At 41.8% G+C, this 18,895-nt stretch overlaps 1 protein-coding gene across 1 annotated transcript in view; it reads left to right on the top strand.

The window, feature by feature from the left end:
* DGKI (diacylglycerol kinase iota) overlaps nt 1–18,895 on the top strand; it is a 344,361-nt gene that overhangs the window by 3,856 nt on the left and 321,610 nt on the right. Inside the window, exon 2 of the mRNA XM_040259956.1 lies at nt 10,870–10,965. The gene's annotated coding sequence lies outside the window, so the exon portion shown is untranslated. The remainder of the gene's footprint in view (nt 1–10,869; nt 10,966–18,895) is intronic.

Genomic DNA, 18,895 nt, shown 5'->3' with positions numbered 1-18,895 from the left:
TTCAATTTCTTGTCTTGGATGAGATAAGACTCCCCAGTAGAGCTGAGGATGCATCCAGCTTAACAGGGGTGGAGCAGGGCTGTGGAAATTCACCTTGTTCGGCATTCAACCCCCTTGATTCATACATTGAGATTCTCTTTGCCTCAGAGGGTCAGAGGTGGAAAGTCATCTCAAAAACCTGTAGTACGATGACCCCTAACTTATGTCACCTCCCCTCTCCTCCTTTCACCAGTGAGAAAACAGATGCAAAAGCTGTCCATGCTGCATCTGAAGTTGAAGGCAAATCAGGGTGAACCTGGAATTTCAATCTTAGTCCCAAGTTTCTACTTACTGTAGAAACCTCAGAGGGCCCCATTCTGACTGTGTGTGTGCGTGCTCAGTTGCCCCAGTCATGTATGATTCTTTGTGACCCTGTGGACCCTAGCCTGCCAGGCTCCTCTGTCTGTAGGATTCTCCAGGCAAGAATACTGGAGTGAGTTGCCATTCTCTTCTCCAGGAAATCTTCCTGACCCAGGAACTGAACCTGGGATTCCTGCATTGCACCTGGGAAGTCCCGTTCTGACTCTAGTATGTACTAAAGACTTCAGAAGGGGCACAATTGTTTCCTAAACATAATCTTGCAAAGGACTTTGAGGAGTGGCCTGCTTGTGGAGTGCCTGAGACCCAGGTGAGATTAGACTATAGGCCCCTCTGCATTCGGTCAGAAAAATCCTGTTGCAGGAGTCAGTTTTTCTGCTTTGGGTTCGTGAACTTAATAATTTCCTTGAAGTGTTCCATTTTCATTTTCCCATTTCCCTACTTAGTGATGCATACTATCTCTTATTTTTAGTCTGTTCCTCGAAGTTCGGAAACTTCTCTTTTGCTGTGATTCACTCAAATATTTTATTTTGACTTATGGGATTCTCTGCCCCACACAGGGTCATTTCCTTGATGACTCTTTGCCAACCTTTGGGCCTGCCACCTGCACACAGGCCCTCCTCTCCATTCATGTCAGGGATGGAAGCCTTAATGATGGGGAACAGCCAGATCCCGCCTCAGTACAGGGCTGGGGTCTTCTACTGACTACAGTGGACAGTCGGCTTCACCTGAGGTGAATGTGGCTCTTTTCTACAAAGACTTGACTCCTGCTCTCTGCCAGGCTGTGCTCATTTGTTTGGTTGAACTAGTTCTGTTTATTTTATTTACTTTCTGTTTTTGATTCCACATAAAATTTCTACCAATAGGGCGTTGTCTTAGAGCCAAATTCGTGTTTTGGGTTGACTTATTCTAGGTCATAGTTCGATTTGAGGCACTTTGAAGGGAGGAGCAGTGTTCTCTGCTAACAAGCAGAAATATGTATCTTCTTCACAGTGGACTGCACAGTATCATTGGCCTAGTAACTATCTGGTGGATGTCAGGGATGAATTGATTACAGCTTTTCTGTTCAATCAGCAAGAAAGGGACACATCTCTGGGAGCCTATGGGCACTCAGATGATCTCCAGTTCCAGAAGGGCGTTGGAAGATAAAAGTCAAAAGCCTGTTTGAAACGTCAATGAGTTTATGCTATTGAGTTCCAAGTAACTCTTTTAAAATTTCCTTCCTAATCCAGTACATTGTGTTAAGACTTAAAGCTTGCACAGTTTTTGATCTTCCCATTCACCCCAATGGCATCCTCTCTCCCCTTTCATGGTGAGAACCTACAGGGCTGCTCCCTTTGACACCATGCCATGAACATCAGCCAAGCCAGTTTTGGGGAAAACAGGCTAAATTGCTAGAAAGGAAGGGAGTAATGCTCTAACAGGGAAAAATAGTCCCATCTCCTGGGCTGGAATCCAAGCTTCCAGTTTAGGGGGAGTTAATCCACTTTGAAGTAAGTCTATTGCATAGATAATGCATATCTTCTCTTAAATGTCACATGCCTCTTGTGGGATGGAGACTTATTTAGGACATGGAGATTTCCTTGTTTTTATTCTTAAAGCTGAAAACATAGGATGTGGGTCTTCACTCTGTCTCCTCTATTCTGTAATTTGCTTTTGCCCATTACACTGCCTAAAAGGGTTCTCCAAGCAATGGTGAAAAATCCACCACAATCTTTCTTTAAAAAAACTATATTGGTTTTCAATCTGGCATCCTTGATCCCTGTTCATTTTCTCTTTCCTCATTGGAAAATTTCCTCCAATGCTGAGGGCTGTGGAAAGCAGCCTCAATGCAAACAAACCCAGACTTTGTATCCCGACCACCTTTCCTGTCCTCTGGATGATGGTGGTTGAAAAGGAGTTCTTTTAGGCAGGTAGAACATGGAACAGTGGGTACACTCACCTCACAGTTTGGTTCAGAGATAAGATTAGGGAAACAGAGTCTTCATGTGGGATTGGTTAAACTGGGTTATGAAACTAGGTTGTTTTATCTTTGGAAACCTTGAATGGAAAGGCAGGAAGAGGCAGGTGTGTATGTGTGTGTGTGTGTGTATGTGTGTGTGTGTATGTGTGTGTGTGTGTGTACGTGTACCCATATGCACATGAGCATGCTCTCATTTTAGCCTTGTTTACAATGGGAGGTCCTCACAGACCTGTGCCTTCTTTACAAACTCCAGGCCTTTGCTCTTTAACTCCAGGCTTGGGTGTCATCACCCATAGTGACACACCCTGATATCTTTCTTCACTTCCATCCCTCTTTTGAAAATCATTGTCAGATTAATCAAGATATTAGATTGCTGAACCAAGCAGGAGGAGCTAACCATCTATGAATTAGTGAAGGTCCTGGCCGTGACCAGTCATCTCAATCGTGGACAGATCTAGCACGATTCAGACACCCTCACTAGTCTTTTATTTTCTAAAATTATGAGAATTTTAAATGATATCACATTGGCTGCTGGGAGAAATCACAGAATTGTACAGCTTCACAGCTCACTGAGAAATAACTAGGTCTAATCTTTTGCCTCTTAGTAAGTGATTATAAACTAATAAAGGTGAACAGAAGAAATATATGTGAGCCGTAAAGTAAGCCTCATTTTATAGTGGCCACATTAAAAAGCAAAAAAGGCATAGGTAAAATTAATTCTGTTTTCTAAAAAAAATTTAAAGGACAGAGCTAGCTTAAAAAAATGAATTAAATTTGGCTGCACCGGGCTTTAATTGTGGCGTGCAGGGTCCTTGGTTGTGGCATGCAAACTTTAGTTGTGGTGTGTGGGATCTAGTTCCTTGACCAGGGATCAAACCTGGACCCCCTGCATTGAGGGAGCAGAGTCCTAGCCACTGGACCACCAGACAGAAAGACACAATGTTGTGTTCAATCATAGCTGACTCTTTGTGACCCTATGAACCATAGCCTGCCAGGCTCCTCTGTCCGTGGGATCTTTTCAGGGGAAAATACTGGAATGGGTTCTTATTTCCTTCTCCAGGAGATCTTCCTGACCCGGGGGATCAAACCTGGATCTCCTGTATTGCAGGCAGTATCCTACATTGCAGATGGATTCTTTACCAACTGAGCCACCAGGGAAGCCCCTAAAAGTAATTTTAGTACTATATTTTATTTGCCCAAATATATCAAAAATATTACTATTTCAACACATAATTGATATAAAAATGATCAATGAGAGAATTCACTTTTTACAGAAAGTCAGTCTTCAAAGTCTGCTATTTATTTTATTTTACACTGACAGCACATCTCAATTAGTGCTTATCCCATTTCTAATGTTGAATCACCATTTGCTTATTGGACAGCACAGATCTAAACCATCCAAGACAGATTTTACCTATTATTACCTTAAAGATTTTTAGGGGGAGGCAGTCCAGATTTTTTCCATTTCTGAATTTGTAAGGATATTTATATTTGATACATATTTATAATTTTCTTATTGTTTTAGAACTATTCTTTTTAGCCAATAAATGTCTTCATTTTGTGTGGATTGTTTGCTTCTGGTGTCAGTGTATCCTGTTTGTGTCATTCATTCACAACTTGCATCTTTTTACCTATAGCTAATTACTACTAAGAGTTCAGGTAGAACTTGAGGGCAGGGAATCATATCTATATTTACCTAGGTGGGTCTCTACTCTTAGGTAACTGAATCTATCCGTAGATAGGTTGATCTATATAAATCTATGTATATCTATAGAGATACTGTGTATATCTATACAGATACTCTGTATATCTATGGATACATTGTTTTAACACTCACTCAGTTCAGTTCAGTTCAGTCGATCAGTCGTGTCCAACTCTTTGTGACCCCATGAATTGCAGCACGCCAGGCCTCCCTGCTCATCACCATCTCCCGGAGTTCACTCAAACTCATGTCCATCGAGTTGGTGATGCCATCCAGCCATCTCATCCTCTGTCGTCCCCTTTTCCTCCTGCCTTCAATCCCTCCCAGCATCAGAGTCTTTTCCAATGAGTCAACTCTTTGCATCAGGTGGCCAAAGTATTGGAGTTTCAGCTTTAGCATCATTCTTTCCAAAGAACACCCAGGACTGATCTCCTTTAGAATGGACTGGTTGGATCTCCTTGCAGTCCAAGGGACTCTCAAGAGTCTTCTCCAACACCACATTTCAAACGCATCAATTCTTTGGTGCTCAGCTTTCTTCACAGTCCAACTCTCGCATTCATACATGACTATTGGAAAAACCATAGCCTTTGTTGGCAAAGTAATGTCTCTGCTTTTCAATATGCTATCTAGGTTGGTCATAACTTTCCTTCCAAGCAGTAAGCGTCTTTTAATTTCATGGCTGCAGTCATCATCTGCAGTGATTTCGGAGCTCCCCAAAATAAAGTCTGATACTGTTTCCACTGTTTCCCCGTCTATTTCCCATGAAGTGATGGGACCAGATGCCATGATCTTCGTTTTCTGAATGTTAAGCTTTAAGCCAACTTTTTCACGACTACTACAGAAGAAATGCTATCTTCATTTAGAAATAGAGATATTGTTTCTGTCTGGTACAGATGGGTACTCTGAGTTGTATAGTGTTTAAGATGGAATTTCAAGATGCATGTGTAGAAAAGAGAAAGAGGTCCCTGGGTGTGGAGAATGGGGTAAATAAAAAACATGACACAGAAAAGGAAAATATGACTATACTGAGATGCATAGCCTCATACATTCTATGAAACTGTGTATGAAGGTGAATAAGGAAGACAGCCTGGTAGCATTAATGAAAGGTCTAGCATGTGGGATTAAGTTTGGAGTTTGTTTTATAAATAATAGAGAATTTTTTTAGCATCCTGAGCAAGAAAGAGTCATAATCACAGCTGTGTTTTTAGGAAGTTAATTTTATAGCAGTGTAAAATATCAGAGAGGAGATGTGGATGGACCTAGAAACTGTCATACAAGTAAATCAGAAAGAGAAAAACAAATACGGTATATTAATGCATTTATGTGGAATCTAGAAAAATGGTACTGATGAACCTATTTGCAGCGCAGGAATGAAGACACAGACGTACAAATGTATGAGTGCCAAGGGTGGGAGGAAGGAGGGTGTGGGATGAATTGGAAGATTGGAATGACATATATACACTACTGTGTATAAAATAGATAACTGAAGAATCCACCTGCCAATGCAGGAGACGCGGGTTCCATCCCTGGGTTGAAGATTCCCTGGAGGAGGAAATGACAACCCACTCCAGTATTATTGCCTGAGAAATCCCATGGACAGAGGAGCATGCTGGGTTACAGTCCATGGGGTTGCAAAAGGGTCAGACATGACTTAGCAACTAAACAACAACAACGAGAACCTACTCTGTAGCACAGAGAATTCTACTCAATGCTTGGTGGTGACCTACGTGGAAAGGAAATACACCCAAGAGCAAACCAGGACTGTTCCAGGTTGGGTTGGGGGTGGACTCTGTTCCACACAGTTATTCAGTGACCCAGACTGACAGTTACTCTTACAACTTCATCAGAAGAGTTTTAAATCATCCTAAAGACCAACTGCCCAGGTACCCAGTATGAGAACAGAGTATTGAGGAATGCACATGAGAGGCTTAGTGGACCAAGTCTGAAAACAGTATACATCACTCTTGTTCATGGTTGGAACTGGGTCATGTGGCCACACTTGTTACAGGTGAGACTGGGTAGCAAACTCCAACTGTGTGTTCAGGAAGAAGAAGAGAATTAATTTGATGAATGGCTAGCAGTCTTGACTACAAAGGCCCAGGAGAGAAACTTGGATGATACCAATATCTATGGATTAGGAAGACAGGAAAGGAAAACTGGAGACCAACCACAATGATAATAGTAAGAATTACATTGAACTTGTATTAACTTCTCATTGTGGGGAAGGCATTGAATGTTATTCATTTTCACATTTAAACATCTTTGTGATTTTGTGAGAGAAGTAAAATCATTATTGCAACTTCAGTGGGGAGTGAACTGAGGTCTAGCAAAATTAGAGAGACCCTAGGTCATAGAGCTACTCGGTAGCAAGTCTACCTGACTCCAAAGCTTATGTTTACTGATACTGAAGTGGATTAAGATTTACCAGAAATGTAAGAAGAAAACAATATTTTATTTGTCTACTCTGTTTATGGGTGAATGCCACCCAGCTGGATACCTTCATACAGAATTCAGGATTTCCCAAGGTTACCCTCACCTGCAGCTTCTGGAATTCAAAAGACCACACTTACGTTCAGTCATTCATTAGAAGGACTCAGAATTCAGTGAAGTCTGTTTTACTCACGTTTATGACCTTCTACAGTGAAAGGAAAGTGAAAGTGTTAGTCACTTAGTCATGCCCTACTCTTTGCAACCCCATGGACTGTAGTTTACCAGGCTCCTCTGTCCATGGAATTCTCCAGGCAGAAATGCTAGAGTGAGTAGCCATTCTCTTCTCCAGGGGGTCATCACAACCCAGGGATCGAACCCAGGTTTCCCACATTGCAGGCAGATTCTTTACCATATGAGTCGCCAAGGAATCCCAATACAGTGAAAGGACACAGGTTCAAATCAGCCTAGAGAAGAGGTGCATGGTGCAGAGTCCAGAAGATTCCTGTACAAGGAGCTTCCAACTGTTCTCTCCCAGTCAGTTTGTGACAGAGCTAACTTCTCCCAGCGGCCATTTGGGAATGTACGTATGGTGTATTGCCGCCACCAAGGAAGCACATCTGAACCTTGGTGACCAGAGTTTAATTGGGGCTTAGTCATATGGACATGGTTGACCACCTGCATGGTTGACCTTAGCCACTTGACCCTCTGGAGGTTGAGATGATATATACCCCACCACAAGTCAGTGCTATTTTAGTATATCTAGTATAACCCAGGGTCCCCAGGTAAACAAAGATGCCGTTATCAGGCAAGACATCCCAGGCACTTAAATTACCATCCTATAGTTGAGGGCCAAGGCCAAACCTCTCTTTGGGTAAGGTTACTTCTTTCTGATGCATTGGACAAGACAGATGTACAAGAAAAGGATGAGACAGGAAAAATATAGTCTAAGAAAGGTATGTTTCATGTTTTCCTTGCATGACTGGCTTTTTCTTGCATGCTTCTGTTTCTGTCGTGATTTTGAAAGATTGTCAAGTCTCTTAGGCATCCATGTTTACGTCTTACGGTGTATGACTCTGAGCTAATGGGCAGGTAAAAAAGTAATTATCCTTTCTACTCCTTGGAACGTTATATAACAAGAATGTGATTCATTCATTGATTCTTGGTCCCATCTTTTCAGTTCCCTAAATGTCTTCATCGTCTACTGTTTGCAAGGTACCAAGTGCTGGACATTTAATGTCCATATGAAGGTTAGAATCTAGCGTAAGAAGGAAACATGAATCAATACTCCTGCTGATGAATGAATAATTGCCACCTGGGATAAATGATGGGAGGTAAACATGGTTTTATGAGAGCAGCTAACAAAATGACTTCAATGTGAGGGTCAGTGTTGGCTTGAGAAAGTAACGCTCGATTTGGTGACCAAAGGGTAAATAGAAATGAACCACCTAAGTCAGAATGGAGAGGAATAAATAACTTGGATACAGTAAACAATATACAGTGAAACAATTTTTAGTTAAGAAAGCGTCAGATCCAGTGGGCCGGGGATGAGAGGTTGCTTAGTCTGCTTGGGAAATATGAGGAGACCAGTGTGACTGCATGTCAGTGACCGAGAGGGAGGGGGAGAGAAGACGCGGTGACTGGACAGTGAAAGAAAGAGACAAGCGGGGCCGGGACATCAGCCGGGGCCGTCAGGAGTATTCCAAGCCAGGGGGACGGAGGATCAGGTGGTGACAGTGGAGGTGGTGAGCATTAATTGGGTTTCATATACATTTTGAAAGTAAAGTCAGTAGCATCATTTCCTGAACCCAGTTCCGTCAGGCTTTCTTCCTTCTCGTCCCACTGTCACTACTTCTGTCAAGATCATCAGTGACTTAACATGTTCACATGGAGAACCCAACGGGCAGTTCTCAGCCTTCCGCTTTTGACGCAGACCTTCTAAGGGCACTTTCTTCCTAGAAACGTTACTCTCTTTGTTTGTTTTCCTTGTACTTCAGTGGCCACTCCATCCCAGTCTCCTTTGCTGGATCTTTCCTATGTTCTCAAACTCTTAAATGTTGGAACGTTCCACGGTTCAGAAATCAGAGCTTTCCATCCACATTCCGTCCTTAGGGTTTTCCATTCTTGGCTTTAGATCAGTTAACGGTTGCCTCCCAAATTATTCATACAGTACAAACCTCTTCTTTGAACTTCAGACTTATAAAAAACAGCCTTCTCAACATCTTCGCTTGAAGGTCTAATAAGCATCTCAGAATTTCACATCCTCAAAACTGAACTCTTATTGCAGTGATCATTTCATAATGTATTAAAATATCAAACACTATATTATACACCTGAAACTAATATATTGAATGTTAATTATAACACAATTGAAAATAGAATAACAGAAGAACCTGAACTCTCACGCCCTAAATCTGCTCTTACTCTAGTCTTCTCCCTTCATGCTCAGTAAATGGTGTTCCCATTCTTACAACTGCAAGTATTTGCTAAAAACCTCAGACTAGTGAAAGCAGACTCTCTGGGGGTGAGATGATAGGTATTCGTCAAAGCTTATCAGGTCATTTTAATGAGCAATCAGATTTGAGAAGCAGCGTGTTTGACCCAACACCTTTTTCTTTCCTTCTTCTCTTACAAATGTCGGGCTTTCTAATCAGGTTCCCCACTTAGGAGTGAAGCTAGTTCATCTTAGCGGTAGCAGTCCTTGCTCTGCAGGGATAGTGATCAGCAAGCCCCTGAGTGCTTGAGGGGATCAGGGGCGGTCTTTAGTGCAGGAACGTACCAACTGGCCTAGCGTGAATGAAGTCTCCCAGCCCGGTGAGTTACTGATGTCTCTTACACCTCTGACTCCCAGGTCTTGCCTGCTCCTACCCAGCTTCCTTGACCTACCAGGACTTAATTGCTGGCCTGCCTAGATTGGTATTATCAAGGATTTTTGACCTTTCCCCCACTGCAGCATTTTATACTTCACTTTTTAAAAGAGTTGGTGGGATTTCTGCTGTAGTAAGTATTTCTAGTATTTGCTGCTATAATTATTTGTTTAGTTTCCACGTTCGTTGGTAGCTTTTACTATACACTAACTCCGTGCCTGGGCTTCCCAGGTGGTGCAAGTGGTAAAGAAGCCGCCTGCCAATGCAGGAGACATAAGAGATGCAGGTTTAATCCTTAGGTTGGGAAGATGCCCTGGAGAAGGAAATGGCAAACCCACTTCAGTATTCTTGCCTGGAGAATCCTAGAGGAGCCTGTTGGGCTACAGTCCATGGGATTGCAAAGACTCAGATATGACTGATGCGACTTGGCATACAACCCAGTGCCTGGCACCAGGGGTGTGGAAAAATGCTTGCTAAATGAATTGAAGAATAAAACAATGGAAAGAAATTCTACAGATGATTATAAGTTACAGCTGGATACTAAATTCCCAGTTGTAGAATATTTTAGTTTGTTGAGCTTGATTTATTTAGGATAACTGGCAGAGCATTGCCTTTTAATTAATTTTTTATATTGTTTTCATCCATCACACTCTGAGAACTTTTAGGGTTCCAAGTGAAGTGAAGTGAAAGTTGCCCAGTCATGTCTGACTCTTTGTGACACCATGGACTATACAGTCCATGGAATTCTCCAGACCAGAATATTGGATTGGGGAGCCTTTCCCTTCTCAAGGAGATCTTCCCAACCCAGGGATTGAACCCAGGTCTCCCACATTGCAGACGGATTCTTTACCAGCAGAGCCACAAGGGAAGCCCATAGGGTTCCAAACCTGCAGCTATTCTCTGCTACTGGAAGTATGAAAATATTTTTAGAAGCAAGGAAATCATTCAACTTGGAGAACTTAGAATTGGGTGAAGGCCATATTGAACTGGTAATAGGTTTAAATTGGTAGAAATTTGTTATGCTTTGTCTGTACAGTGACTTAAAACTTTTAAGAAGCTTCTGGTTTAGAAGCATAATTTACCCATTAATAATGTAAGTGTGGTTTCAAGAAGTCTTTAAAATACTTTAATAGTACTACCTTCCGTAGCTAACTTGTTAAAAAGAATCAACTTTTAATAGAATTTTGGTTTTAGTTGTTGTGGACTCCGCAGTGGGCCTGGATGAATAAGGCTTTAGATTGAATAACTTGAGGGTTTTTTCCCCCTTATTTACTGTATATTTCAAAGATGACCACCAGCATGGTTAAAGCATCTTTGGAGCTAACATCTTCATTATCGCTCAAAATTTTTTCGAACACCTTTTCCATTTCTAGAATGTCAGTAGGACCAACTCCAGCAGTATTGTCAGGAGTAAAATGAAAAGTCTTTAGACTGCTGGGATTCACTAGTGTTCTTCCAAAAATCTAAATTTGAGATCCATTCTCCCCCCCTCTCCGCCACCCCAACTTATGCCTGAAAAGAAGATTGAAGTCAGGTGTGTCTTTTCTCTCCAGGAAAATGCCGTGAACGGGGAGCACCTGTGGCTGGAGACCAACGTCTCGGGAGACCTGTGCTACCTGGGGGAGGAGAGCTGCCAAGTCAGATTTGCAGTGAGTGTGCGCCCGGCTCCCCTGTGGTCTGGCCTTTGTGGGGGAGCCTTGTGGGTAACTGAATCTGAAGGCAGCTGGGGTCACCTCGCCTGAATTTCCAAGGAGAGGTTTGAAAGAGCTGTCCCTGTGAGACAGCCAACAGGGTTTATCAGATTAGCATGGCATTTAAGGGCTCATTTGAATGGTTTTAGGTGTTTTTCTTGACTCTGCAGGTGGAACCGTGAAGTAAGGTGCTACTTTGTGATGATACCCCGGGTGGGTGTTTGTTCCTGTCTGGGGGTGGGGAGAGGCCTGTGTGTGGAGGAAGGGTCTCTGTGGGAGGGGGCTCTCCTTCGTAGGGGAGCATGTGTGGTGGAGGGCACTACTCTTGGGCAAAGCTGGAGATGAGTGCAGACCTTGGTCTGGTGGCGGGTGCAGGCTCACAAATAATTAAGACTAGGATCCAGATGATAAAATTCTAGGAACTATTAATATATACGTGAATGACAGTCAATTACATTAAGAGTATATGTGGCTTTTAAGTGTTTGAATGTTAAATCCTCTTTATGTTCTGTGAAAAGAGCATGGTTGCCAGACAGTAAGTTGGGAGGAACTAAAATTTTAGTATTGAGAAAGTGAACTTAAAATTTTTGTGTGGTTTCAAATGATGGTTCCAAAAAGAAAGTAATGGGAAACTTAGAGTAGTAAAAGAAAAAAAAGAAAGAAAAGATGTATTATTTCTTACTTGGGGGAAATTGGCATCATAATTGACCTAATAATAATTTTTTTCTTTTTGATTATGCTTGTTTATTATGTGAAAGAAAGATTGGGGCAAAATGTAGAACCTAGAAATTGCGAATGCCTATGAGTCTGAATAATGAAGAAGGAAGAAATTGAGTTTCTGCCAAAGTTTCTGGAAGAATATAGACCCCAGGGACTTTTATTAGGCTGCCTGGAATCACAAAGCTGGGGAACAAAGATCTTTAAAATTACATTAGCTGTTTTGATACCTAGTTTATAGGTTTTGTTTGAAAAACTTTATGAGAGTTTGGAGGACCAAGGTTTGTTTGAGTGAGGGTGGAACAGTTAATTATCAGTTAAAGACCCAGCTGTACAGGCTCTCAATCCAAAGTCAGGAAACCTGGATTTGAGTCTCAGTGTTACCACTGGCTGTGTGACGCTGGGAATGCCTGACCTTTGGGTGTTGGCCACCTTCAAGGTAGAAAAATGGAGTAGGATTAAATTAATTTTGTTTCCAACTCAGATCTGTACTTTGTTGTTTGCGTTTTTATTATGTAGCTGTAAATTCAGTTAATTTAAACATCATTTCAACTTTATGCATATGCATTTTCAATTAAAGTATAATTGTGTGGAATTCGATTAAATTAACCAAAACCAAGAGAAGCTCAGCTGTTTGGACTAAAATGCTATAAATGATGAATTAGCATTTGGATCTTAGTTAATTGCGTAAATACTGGTCTTGATAATGGAAAATGGAAAAAATGAAAGCAATTCTTCCTGCATGTGTACTTTTGAACTGTTATCTACTGATGTTGCTGCCAACTAATAGACTGTAATTTTATGGGGTTCTGCCTTATTTCTAGATTACTCTTTGATCTTTTTCTGATGGTCTTTTAGGGTCAGCCATACATTACCTCTCTTGACAAAAATATGAACAGATACCTACATCCTCCTTAACTTTTGTTTCAGTAAATAGCACTAATTGATTATAACTTGGTCACTATTACCTCTAGGCCAGGAAAGTAATAAAAAAGAAATTTTAGGGAGATGTAAGTAAATAATGGAGTTATGAGAATTTCTAATGTTCTTTTGAATCTTCCTTATGCTTGCATCCCAAATACTTGGCTCTCTTAGCTCACTTTACAAAGTGTCTGGAAGATAAAGATCTCTCCTCCCAAAAACATTAATTAAATGAAGGCATAAGTTGGTGAGGAAGCTGAAGATCTAACTGTGTTTCCTCATTTCATGTTCTGAAGGCTCAGTTTCTTTACCTGTAAAGTAAGGGAAATGTTTTGAGGATTAGGTGAGATAATGCATTGAATCAGCTTAGTTGCCAGACAGACGTAATGAATTAAAAGAGAAAAAAAAAAAAACCTACAAAGGCGAAGAGCAGATAATTTACAAAGGAACAACTAATCATAAAGACACCCAAATTAAAACAACTATGAAGAGTCAACATCATGTGTCTGTTAACAAAGTTTTACAGAATGATACTACCTCGCTGGCTAGTTTGGAACAAAACTGGTTTTCTCACTATCGAAATTGTCCATATGTATTCATAATAAAAGCATTGGAGCTTGCTCTCTCTAGCTTGCTCTCTCCACCTCATTTTGGCATCACGTTTTAGGAAGGACATTGACAAAGAGAAGACCCAGGACAGTGTAGGAAACTTTGTAGTAGAAGGAAGGAGAGGAAACTCTCCTATAGAAGAGATGGGGAAGTTGGGAGGGGCTATTATAAACAAAAAGTCCATTGAAAGAATCTGACAGTTTGAAGGATAGTGGTTTTTCATTGGCTAAGCTGTTGCCAGGTACAGAGAAAAAAAAAATCTTCCTATTTATGGTGATAGTAAAGCAGTGTCACTTCCTGCCAGAGATGCAAAGTACATCTCTTTCTGTTGGGATCTGAGAGGGGGCTTTCCAGGTGTCTTTTCCAATAGATGAAATCTCTATGTTGCAAGGTTTGATGCTTAAGGTCTTCATTTCCATGACTATGTTTTCCCTTTGGTGACCATGAGTTTGTTTTTGAAGTCTATGAGTCTGTTTTTGTTTTGTAAATAAGTTCATTTGTATCATTTTTTCTAGATTACACATATAAGTGATATTGTATGATATTTGTCTTTCTCTGTCTGACTTCCTTCACTTAGTGTGATAATCTCTAAGTTCATCCGTGTTGCTGCAAATGGCATTATTTCATTCTTTTTTATGGCTAAGTGATATTCCATTGTAAGTGCATTCCAGGTGGTTCAGTGGTAAAGAATCCACCTGCTAAGCAGACCTGGGTTCGATCCCTGGGTTGCGGAGATCCCCTGGAGAAGGAAATGGCAACCCACTCCAGTATTTTTGCCTGGGAAATCCCATGGACAGAGGAGCCTAATGGGCTACCGTCCATGAGGTTGCAAAGAGTCAGACACGACTTAGCAACTAAACAGCAACAACAAATATTCCATTGTATATAAGCACCATATCTTCTTTATCTGTTCCTCTGTCAACGGACATTTGCACTGATTTCATGTCTTGGCTATTGTGAATAGTGCTGCAATGAACATTGAGAAGAAAAGGGAAGTGTCTTGCTCTCCACTGTTAGAAAGGTAGAACTAAGTTCTAGATATAGAATCCACTGACTCTAAGAGTGGATCTTACACTTTGGTATAATAAACATCACCTGGGAAACCTGTTAACAATGTAGATTACTTTTTAAAATCCTTATTCCAAATGCTGATTCAGTATGTCTGGAGTTAGACTTGAGAACCTGCAATTTTCAACAAGCACCTCAAATAATTATGGTACAGATGGGCCACCAACTTAACTTTGACAAATACTGTATTATAAGGAAGACCATCCCCATGGAAAAGAAATGCAAAAAAGCAAAATGGCTGTCTGGGGAGGCCTTACAAATGGCTGTGAAAAGGAGAGAGGTGAAAAGCAAAGGAGAAAAGGAAAGATATAAGCATCTGAATGCAGAGTGCCAAAGAATAGCAAGAAGAGATAAGAAAGCCTTCTTCAGCGATCAATGCAAAGAAATAGAGGAAAACAACAGAATGGGAAAGACTAGAGATCTCTTCAAGAACATTAGAGATACCAAGGGAACATTTCATTCAAAGATGGGCTTGATAAAGGACAGAATGGCATGGACCTAACAGAAGCAGAAGATATTAAGAAGAGGCGGAAAGAATACACAGAAGAACTGTACAAAAAAGATCTTCACGACCCAGATAATCATGATAGTGTGATCACTCACCTAGAGCCAGACATCCTGGAATGTGAAGTCAAGTGGGCCTTAGAAAGCATCACTATGAACAAAGCTAGTGGAGGTGATGGACTTCCAGTTGAGCTATTTCAAATCCTGAAAGATGATGCTATGAAAGTGCTGCACTCAATATGCCAGCAAATTTGGAAAACTCAGCAGCGGCCACAGGACTGGAAAAGGTCAGTTTTCATTCCAATCACAAAGAAAGGCAATGCCAAAGAATGCTCAAACTACCGCACAATTGCACTCATTTCACATGCTAGTAAATTAATGCTCAAAACTCTCCAAGCCAGGCTTCAGCAGTACGTGAACCGTGAACTTCCTGATGTTCAGGCTGGTTTTAGAAAAGGCGAGGAACCAGAGATCAAATTGCCAACATCCACTGGATCATGGAAAAAGCAAGAGAGTTCCAGAAAAATATCTATTTCTGCTTTATTGACTATGCCAAAGCCTTTGACTGTGTGGATCACAATAAACTGTGGAAAACTCTGAGAGAGATGGGAATACCAGACCACCTGACCTGCCTCTTGAGAAATCTGTACGCAGATCAGGAAGGAACAGTTAGAACTGGACGTGGAACAACAGTCTGGTTTCACATAGGAAAAGGAGTACGTCAAGGCTGTATATTGTCACCCTGCTTATTTAACTTCTATGCAGAGTACATCATGAGAAACGCTGGACTGGAAGAAACACAAGCTGGAATCAAGATTGCCGAGAGAAATATCAATCACCTCAGATATGCAGATGACACCACCCTTATGGCAGAAAGTGAAGAGGAACTAAAAAGCCTCTTGATGAAAGTGAAAGTGGAGAGTGAAAAAGTTGGGTTACAGCTCAACATTCAGAAAATGAAGATCATGGCATCTGGTTCCATCACTTCATGGGAAATAGATGTGGAAACAGTGTCAGACTTTATTTTTTGGGGCTCCAGAATCACTGCGGATGGTGACTGCAGCCATGAAATTAAAAGACGCTTGCTCCGTGGAAGAAAAGTTACGACCAACCTAGATAGCATATTCAAAAGCAGAGACATTACTTTGCCGACTAAGGTCTGTCTAGTCAAGGCTATGGTTTTTCCTGTGGTCATGTATGGATGCGAGAGTTGGACTGTGAAGAAGGCTGAGCACCGAAGAATTGATGCTTTTGAACTGTGGTGTTGGAGAAGACTCTTGAGAGTCCCTGGACTGCAAGGAGATCCAACCAGTCCATTTTGAAGGAGATCAGCCCTGGGATTTCTTTGGAAGGAATGATGCTAAAGCTGAAACTCCAGTACTTTGGCCACCTCATGTAAAGAGTTGACTCATTGGAAAAGACTGATGCTGGGAGGGATTGGGGGCAGGAGGAGAAGGGGACGACAGAGGATGAGATGGCTGGATGGCATTACCGACTCGATGGACATGAATCTGAGTGAACTCCAGGAGTTGGTGATGGACAGGGAGGCCTGGCGTGCTGCGATTCATGGGGTCTCAAAGAGTCGGACATGACTGAGTGACTGAACTGAACTGGACTGAAGGAAGAACTTTAACAATCAGAGCTAGGACAACCAGCAAGAGCACAGGTGCCTGGAGAGATGGGCTCAAAGAGGGTGTTTATGAGTAAGTTAGTGGCCATCTTTCAAGGATGCTACAGTAGGGTGTACCTCTGCTTTGAATAAGAGTTTAGGCAAGGAGATCTCCAAGAGAGGCTCCAGTTTAAATATTCTATTTGCAGCTCTCTTAGAATTGAGCAACAGTTTTGAAAGGAAAAAAAATGAAAGCATGTGTAAGCAAATTATGTATTCTCATTTCTTTTAAAGAACCACCTTTGAAGAAAGCCAACCTGTTGGGTTTAGTATCAAATTACCGTAACCAGGTGCTACCTGCAGGCTTATAAACAAAGTCCAGGCAGAACATGGAGGAGGAGTGAATCCATCACTGAAGAGATGCTTTTCACTCCATATCCTAATTTAGCAAAGCAAATGTCACGGGTGGAAGTTAAGAGAAAGGAGGAATCAGTGTGGGCTGAGTAGACAGAGGAGGCTTCATGGAAATGGGGCTTGAAGGCAGTATTGAAAGATGGGTTAGACTTATGTAAGTAGAGTAGGGAAGGAGAACTTTTCAGGCAGGGGGAGGAACATGGGCAGACTCAAAGGCAGGAAGATACTTTGTACGAGGGAGGAGACAGTCACAAGACACCATGAACACAGCAAAGGGCATGTGTTAGGTAAGAATGGAAATCAGGATGGGTGGGGGTGTCTGTCTATGTTTTCTCAACTGAAACTCAGAGTGCGTGTTGTGAAAAATGGCTGTGTGCTGATGGAGCCTGGCCATATTGTCTAAACCAGGACGGACTTGAGTGTGAAACTGACTGCCATGAAACTGTCACCCCAGCTTATGGGGACAGTGCCATAACTTATTTAAAACCAAAGCCATCCTGCAAATTCGGACCTCCTTCTGCCATACATGGATGGACCTCGGGGGGCTGATATTGGAGGACATTGCAAGTGAGGCAGAGACGATCTAGGACATGAAGACTGTTGTCGGAGCATTTGCTCCAGAATCTCAGGGCTGAACCAAATTACCTTTAAACTTCTTCCTTTCTTATTTCCTCCAGTGACAACATTTAATACTGTAGAATGTCTGTGAGTACATATTTAATGGGATTAAAGTTGTTCCCAAATCAGCAACAGTCCCCAAGCTAGTAATGGCTTCTTTTTCTCATCTGGAGAGAAGAAAAGGATGCAGAAGTAACGAAATTGGAGCAGAAGGATCATGATTTCCCATCATGATTATAAGGGGAAAAACTAAAAAAAAAAAAAAAAAATTCCAACAAGGACCACTTTTATTTCATATTTCCTTAAATGGATGTTTCTTTATTCATTTGTTCTAAAAATATTTATGAGATGAGTACCCTGTACTAGAAACTTCAGACTGAGTTGAGAGTGACACGTGACAGTTAATTGTACGTGTCAACGTCATGACTTAGTCGGGACACTCTGTAGAAGTCATTCTGGTGTGTGGCTGATCAGATATACAGATGTTCAGCCAAATACATACTTGATCCCAGAGACACTCATGCCTTCACTAAGAATCCACAGAGGACATAGATGTGCACACTTATTTTTACACCGTGCAGACAACGCTGGTCACCCCTGGGTGGTGGAAAGGATGGAGGTTCTCAGTGAAACTGACCTGGGTTGGAAAACCTTGTGTTTCATCCAGGTACTGAGTGAATTTTGGACATAGCGCTTCACTTCTGTTTTGCCCCCATTTCCTGATTTATTGTATTGTTGTTAAGATGGACCCCAGTGATTCTTATTCCCAGATAAGCATTAGTCATTCCTTTTGAAACTTTACTTCTTAATTTTACTTTGTAAAATGGTTGGTTCCCTGCCTGGATCTATCGACATCAGGATCTCTGGAGAGTGGGACCAGACATGAGTATTTTAAAAACAAACTCGACAGCTGATGTTATGTTCTGTCACACACAGTGGGTAGGGAGCCACCGATCTACTTCATAGAGTATCAGAACCAAATGAAGTGGCCTGGAACCCATGTCTGGCGTACAGTAGCTGTTTTGGGGTCAGCTGTGTACCCCCCAAATATGCTGAGGTCCTCACCCCCATGACCCCCAGATATGACTTATTCAGAAATAGGATTGCTGCAGATATAATTAAGATGAGGTCACACTGCAGTAGGGTGGGACCTCATCCATTTTGACAAGCATCCTTACAAAAGAGGAGAGGGCACACAGGGGTAGACAGGGAAGAAAGCCACGTCCTGGTGCAGGCAGAGACTGGGGTGACAGAGCCGCAAGCCAAGGCCTGCACCTATTACCGAAGCTAGGAGAGAGGTCTGGACAGATTCAACCTCAGAAGGGTGCCAACCCTGTTAACACCTCAGAGTCAGGCTGTGCAAGAATTCACATTTCTATTGCTTTCAGTTCCCGAGGGTATGGTACCTGGCTAGGGCAGCCCTAGGAA

Source organism: Oryx dammah, unplaced genomic scaffold (genome assembly GCF_014754425.2).
Source record: "Oryx dammah isolate SB20612 unplaced genomic scaffold, SCBI_Odam_1.1 HiC_scaffold_18, whole genome shotgun sequence".
NCBI classification, from domain to species: Eukaryota; Metazoa; Chordata; class Mammalia; order Artiodactyla; family Bovidae; genus Oryx; species Oryx dammah.
This window is presented reverse-complemented; position numbering and strand designations above follow the sequence as displayed.